Genomic DNA, 7,458 nt, shown 5'->3' with positions numbered 1-7,458 from the left:
CTACTCAACACCCCAAACAAGTCCCTTAATAGATAAGTAGCAGTCCAAGAGGTAGCTCAATAGTGCCACTCAAGAGCAATTATTTTATATTTCTCTTATGACAGAAAGCCACTTGATAATAAACTCCTATTTATTTCGCTTCAACTCATCTCATGCATCCAATTCTATTTTTACCCACCAAGATCAATCAATTAAGCCATACTTTCTTTGGGTGGTTGGAGGAAGCCAAAGCATTTGGGTTTATTTCACATAGTCACAGTAATGTCACTAATGTGTAAACTTCACTTGGATAGCACCACAGGTCAGAATCAAAACCAGATAACACGAGCCATAAGACAGCTCTATCTACACAGTCACCTTCGGGAAATAGTCAGTTAATATGTTTAGTTTATTGTTATATGTACTGATGTACAATGAAAAGCTTTTGTTGCATGCTAACCAGACAGTGGAAAGACAATACACGAGTCGGATCAAAGATAGTCCAAGGGTCTCCAATGAGGTAGATAGTAGATCAGGACTGCTCTCTAGTTGTTGGAAGGATGGTTCAGTTGCCTGATAACACCCGGGAAGAAACTGTCTCTGACAAAGCTGGGTTTGGCAATCATACCCACATTACCTAAATTGTTACCTGGATAAAAAAAGTCACTATTCTCCGCGTATATAGATCATAATTTCCTTCATTATCATAGCTCATTTTACATCAGGATTATATACTGCACAGCAAGAGGTGGCATTGACGGTGTCTGGAAATATTGAACACAAGTGTAGTACAAAACCAATCTGACACACATAATTGTATCATTAATATCCTTTCAACATCAGATAAAATGTATTGAAAATATCAGAATGAACTCGTAGTTTTGTTGTTAGTTTATGAAACTGACCACTTTTTTAAAATAGCAGTTACAAAACTCAGATACAAATAGTTTATTATAATTTATGACTAATAAGTATTTTAGGATACACAAAATGAAAATGACACTGAAGAAATATTTGCAATGTATGTGACTTGTATGTAAAATGTACTTGCAATTGTTTAACACATCATATATTTCCAACAATTCACTTGACAACAATTGGGAAGCATTAGCAAGCAATTTATCTTCAATGTTGTATGATGCACAAAAAACAAATTCGTTGGCTGAATAAATTGTACATATTTTCCATATTACACCAATTCTTCACATAACTATCCAGTTTCAGTTTGTTTTTGTTAAAGAAACCAACATATAAAAACTGACCAACTCAGTGACCAGCCATCATATGCCAAATGAACATGAAGCCTTATTTATTTTTTTAAGCATGCATTTATTGGACAGACTTGTATTAAACTTCACAAAAGAACACAAAATGTTGGAGCAACTCAGCAGGCCAGGCAGCATCTCTGGAGAATGTAGAGAAGTGATGTTTTAGGTAGAGACCCTCCTTAGACTGAGTGTGTGTTTGTGTGGAGAGAAGAGAGCTGAAAAAGGAGAGAAGCAGAACAGAGTGTGACAGTTAATAGGTAGACACGTGTGAGAGGAGTTTGTGACAGACAGATGGTTACAACAAAGGCCAGAGATAAGAACAGGACGTGCGAGACAGTTCTGTTGTTAAACAATCATATGAAAAACATTTAAAATATTTTTCATGATCAAGTTGAACCACATTCCCCAATAAGAACGAAAAGCTTTATTAACTTCAAACAAGCGTTTAAAAACCAGACCTTTCAAGTCCAATCCACCCATTGACACCAAGGCACGCGGGCAATCAAGGAGGCGGAAATGACGTAGCCCGTTGCAATAAAGACCCAATCAGTGAAAGAAATAGAAAAAAGAATCCCCCAAAACGGGAAAATTTTAACATTTCAATTCACCAAATTGAAGTAAAAGCAACATTTTTCATTCAAATTTGGAAGGAAAGCCTTTTTGAAAGGGGGCTAATTTTCTACCTCTGTGTTGACCTATGACCTGACGCTGACGTCCCTTAGCGACGGGCACTGGAACACATGGTAACTCCGGTTTGTGAGAGGAGTAGACGCTGAGAGCCAGGAGCTGCCCTCAGTTTATCAACAGCACTGATTAGTAGTATTATCAACACTAATACCGCTCGGGTTTAAATGAACAGGCGTCGCGCAGTGAGTAATACCATCTCCATTACTCTACTAGGGAAAGTTACGTTCACTGCAACAAAAAATATATACACCCGAGTGCAATCAGACTTTAGGTTTTCTGCAGCGCCTGGCTTTGTTTCAATTTATTTCACGATCACTATGGGGGTTTTTTTGTGTGTTTTAATATATATTTTTTATTTTTGTTGAGAGTGAACCTTATCACAAGAGTCCGAGAGGCCAGTGGGCGGCCTATGGATCCCAGCTTGGCTGCTCCATTCCTTTGTGTGTGGCTCTCATGCTTTTAAATCCAACGCGGGTGGGGAGGGTTTTTTTTCTGTCTCTCTACAAAGACGAATCTCACACAATGGAAGTGTCCGGCTTGTATTTATTTTTATTGAATTGTTGGTAACTTAAACAAATTATGTTTATGTATACCTATTTCCCCAGCGCATTTTCCCATAAAAATTTTACACTGGGCTCTGGAGACACAAAGATTGCGCAAAGACACGAAGAGTTTCGTGCTCTTCCAACATTACACTGTAGTTGTAAAGCTGTGTCTTTCTAAATCATTAATTTGGATTAGAGGATTTATGTAAAACAGATTTGTCATCTACTGTTTCATCGCTGTACGTTTGTGTCTGAATGATCTCTGACCTATATTTCAATGTCTTTTATTTTGTGTCTTTGGTTTTGTGATCATTCGAAGCTGTGGAGGCCTAATCACTCACTCCTTGGAAAGTTAGCTGAAGCATGCATAGCTTGGGCTTCGGGTTGGGAAATCTGCCAGTTCCTTTATAATATATTGATTTTGTATCATGACTTCAATTCCACTGTACGTGGACAAAATGTGTGGATTTTGTATTGCTTTTAATATCGTGGTTTATAATAAGCATAGTTCGTTCTGACATAACTTTGGAAGCAAAGGATTTGAAGGTCTATACAGTGTATATCTCAGACATTACAGATATGAAAAACCCATTGGTTTATAGTTTAAAAAAAATAGATGGGTCAGTAGATCATTGTAGTGGCTTGTTAGTGAATGCCTTGTTAGAGTGAAATTGGCAGGGACCCTGGGAGAAGGTCAGTTGTTCACCTTCTAAGCTGGAAAAGTGAGTGCCAATTTTTGTTTTTACTTTGGAGGGAAGAGAAGTATTTATAGTTGTGTGCAGTATTAAAGTAGCCTTTATTTCATTTACTGTAGTGCAGTTTTCTGTTTCTATATTTGACTTTTCAACTATGATACTTGAGCCTGTGTATGCACATGCACGCATACTTGCTGATGAATACCTGTGAGCATGCGTGTCTATGTGGGGATGTTAATATCCATATGTCAGCAGGTCTTCACTTGTCCTGGACACCCTAACCACTGGACCAAGACCTCAATCTGTCATTTCCTCCTGGTAGTCAGTGTGCAATGGACATCTCGGAAATGAGCATCGGCAACTTTCCTCAGAATGAAGTTGTGGATTTGAAATACAGGACTCCTGTGGCCCTCCCACAGATCTGAACATCACTGCGCTGTCACAGAAGTCTGACTCTGACATTGATATTGCTGTCCTGAGTGAAAAATGGATAAACTGAAAATGGGGTAACAAATTAGTAACTGATCCTTTGTGTTCAGTGAATGTCTTATGATCTTCCAGTTTGCACAACCAGAATGCTACGGTGAGCAGGACATGTGCCCCAACCCTGCAAGCTACAGATGTCTCCGAGGTGAGCTTTCATTCTAGTCATGAGACACAATGCTGACTGCTTCTCAGAGAGAGCGACAAACTGATCCTCTGGGCAGCTTTAGTCCTAGAGGCAGAAAGGATCACTAAAACTATCAGCAAAAAAGTAGAGAAGACTAATTTAAATGCTTTGAGCATGGTCTTGCTAAAATTAAAACTTGCATCAGAATGATAAGCACAAGAACACACAGCAACACATCCTTTCCAGGAATTTTAGATTGTATCATCTGAGCAAAACATTAAAGTTGTCAGTGTCACCCACTCCAAAACGTGTACTGCTACTTGCTGGTTTGACTGCAGTCTTATTTGCCCTGTCTCCTCCATTAGGCTGACTCTAAAACAACATTGGCAATGAAATATTGTCACAGGAAAATCAATATGAAGAGATCTGGACCTGTTAAAAAATATCAAAATATTTCCTAAAAGTCTACTTAACCGTATGACATCCCCTCTGCTATATTTGTGTCCCTGACCCTTGACCACTCACAATGGAGAAGGAGCATTTAGAGCATCTTAGAGAATCTAGAATAGACACAATGCTGAAGTAACTCTGCTGGACATGTAGCATCTCTGGAGAAGAGGAGAGGGTGATGTTTCGGGTTGAGACCCTTCTTAAGAATCTAGAATCTGTCGTAGAAACACCAGCTGTCCATCCTCTGGCAGAGCCTGTGAATGCTTGATCGTGTCAACAATTTCAAAACTGGACTGAAAGGGAATTGTGTTTGAACCCAAGAGGATGGCAGTGCATTTAATGACCAAGTCTGTTATGATGCTAAGGTAATCCATTGAGTCTTTTAGTAGACAAAAAATGCTGAAACTCAGCAGGTGAGGCAGCATCTGTGGGGAAAAGGAGTAGGCGAATTGGTGGCATTTAAGGTCGAGACCCTTCTTCAGACTGAGTCTTTTGGTTTATTAGGGATGTTGGTTTTGCAGGCTGAGCCAGCATTTAGTTGCCCGTCCCTCACTGATTTGAAGGTAGTGGTCAGCTGCCTTGAACTGCTGTTGTCCTTGAAGCGTGAGTATGCTCACCATTCTGTTTTTAGAGTCCCTAGATTTCATCTCTGACCGTAAAGGAACGGTAATATATTTCCAAGTCGGGATGGTGTGTGGCTTGGAAGGCAATATCTAGATGGTGGTGTTTCTATGCTTTTGCTGCCCTTCAGCTGATGGTAGTTATGGGTTTGGAATGTGCTGTCGAAGGAGCCTTGGTGATTTGCTGCAGTGCATCCTGTAAATGATACAAACTGCTGCTACTGTCATTGGTAATGGATGGAATGCAAGTCATGCCTTCTACTGTGTCCAAGAAGGAACTGCAGATGCTGGAAGATCGAAGGTACACAAAAATGCTGGAGAAACTCAGCGGGTGCAGCAGCATCTATGGAGCGAAGGAAATAGGCGACGTTTCGGGCCGAAACCCTTCTTCAGACTTCTACTGTAACCTGTTTGGTGTTCAAACCAGGAACTGCAGATGCCGGTTTGCAAAATAAAAAGTACTGGAGTAATTTTGCAGGTCAGGCAGATCAGTCTGAGGAATGGTCCCAACCTTAAATGCCACCTAATCACGTTCTCCAGAAATGCTGCTGGATCACTCCAGCGCTCTATTTCCTGTTTGGTACCAAGATTCTTAAGATGTTGAAGTTGCACATTGAGGTATTTTGACACTCCTGGTTTAAGTAGTAGTTAGTGGATAGACACCTCATATTAACATATTCTCACAAAGACCAAACCAAAGTCTTGTGAAAGAGCAACAATCTTTAATTGGAAATGCGGCATGTTGCACGTCTTCCATTTGTTGTATTTACCTGTTGCATACGAACATTTATTTATACATCTTTTGCCAAAAAAGAACAATTGTTGATTGATTGGCTCCTTTTCATGTGAATTTTAGTATAAGTGTGCCTTCAGCAAGATATTACAGCCAAAATCATTTTCTTCATCATATGATGTCCACACTTCAATCCTCCAGCGACATTTTTGTATGGTTTTGTGTTTGCTAGATATTTGGGTTCTTTAGAAAGAATAAACTAACATTTAATTGGTGACTTGCATGCCCTTTAGTCCATTTAACTTGCATTCCACTTTTTTTAATCTGTTGTCCATGTGGGACCTTTGCAAAGAACCTTCCTAAAGTCTTGGTAAATCGCATCAGCCTTATTGCTATCGATGTATTTAATTACCTCTTCAAAGAGCAATTAACTTAGTCAGACAGCATCTCCCACCAACAAACCTGTGCAGATTATCCTTCACCTATCCTTGCTTTTCCAAGTGCAGCTTCATCCTGCTTCCCACAATTTTTTCATATGTTCTCCCCCAGCTATATATTAGATTACATGTTTTGTAATTACCTGTCTTTTCTCTGTTGGCTTCATTGAATAAAGATGCCACATTTTCTATCTTCTAATCATCTGACACCGCAGTAGTCTGGAATACATTTTATCGAGCTCTGGGGAATTATCCATCTCTAATGCTACAATTTTTCTGGAATAATCCATAAACCTTTTGTTCTAAAATAAATCTGAATAGCATTTCCCTAATTTAGTTGCTTTAAATTTGCAACTAAACCAATTTTAATTGATGCCCTGTACAAAAATGGGGGTGAAGAACTTGGATGAGATTTTCATTTCTCATTGTTATCTTCATGACCTATTTAAATCAATTATGTACTTGCAAACAAATGACAGAACCAAATCGAAAGGTAAGAAGGGCAAAGCTTAATGGAAATGTGCGGGGCAAATTTTTTTTACACACGGGTGATGAGTGCCTGAAACATGCCAGGGTTGACAGTTGAGCCAGATACGAAAGTGGCATTTAAGAGGCATTGAGATAGATATATGGATATGCATGGATTATGTGCAGGTAGATAAGAATTGGTCTTGGCATGGTGTTCGGCACAGATAGTGTGGGCCAAAGTGCCTATTCTTGTGCTGTACTGATCTATGTTCTATGTAAACATAGAAAATGAAGATAAACCATGGATCAAGTGGCCACCATTTCTTTCTCAGTTGTTCTCAGAATGGGACTAAATTCATGAAAGGCATATCAGGACAATGTTGATGTGTTCCATTCCCTGAAAGTGAGAGTGACAAATTAACATCTGTTATGATTTGCTTCTAAATTGAAATTTACAGCCTTTTACAATAATGTTTGAACTCAACTACTGGTTTATCAGATAGACACAAAGCTGGAGTAACTCAGCGGGACAGGCAGCATCTCTGGAGAGAAGGAATGGGTGACATTTTAGGTCGAGACCCTTCTTTAGACTAGTAAGGAATAAGGGAAACGAGATATAGATAATGTAGAGATAAATAAAAATATATAAAAGATATGCAAAAAAGTAATGATGATAACCAGTCCTGTGAGATAACAATTATACTGAAACATGACTGAACTTGTACTGGCAAGTGGTCAATTTCAAGGAAGGCCATCAGAAGTTGGTTTATGGCAATGTTACAGGTTGGAAATATTGTCACCTAACTTCCTTTTGAGTCTTGCATTTAAAAAAAATAATAATGCCCAAGAATTTCTAACTTTTTACTAATGGTAGAGACTCAGAATCCTATTGGTAGACACAAAATGCTGGAGTAACTCAGCAGGTCAGGCAGCATCTCTCGAGAGAGAAGGAATGGGCGACGTTTC

At 39.1% G+C, this 7,458-nt stretch overlaps 1 protein-coding gene across 2 annotated transcripts in view; it reads left to right on the top strand.

The window, feature by feature from the left end:
• Positions 1-1,982: 1,982 nt before the first annotated feature.
• Positions 1,983-7,458, top strand: part of ptp4a3 (protein tyrosine phosphatase 4A3) — a 96,459-nt gene continuing 90,983 nt past the window's right edge. For both annotated transcript variants that reach the window (XM_033019933.1, XM_033019936.1), the window contains exon 1: positions 1,983-2,116. The gene's annotated coding sequence lies outside the window, so the exon portion shown is untranslated. The remainder of the gene's footprint in view (positions 2,117-7,458) is intronic.

The sequence above is a fragment of the Amblyraja radiata genome, chromosome 4 (genome assembly GCF_010909765.2).
Source record: "Amblyraja radiata isolate CabotCenter1 chromosome 4, sAmbRad1.1.pri, whole genome shotgun sequence".
NCBI classification, from domain to species: Eukaryota; Metazoa; Chordata; class Chondrichthyes; order Rajiformes; family Rajidae; genus Amblyraja; species Amblyraja radiata.
The sequence above is the reverse complement of the archived record's forward strand: the minus strand, read 5'-3'. Positions and strand labels throughout refer to the sequence as shown.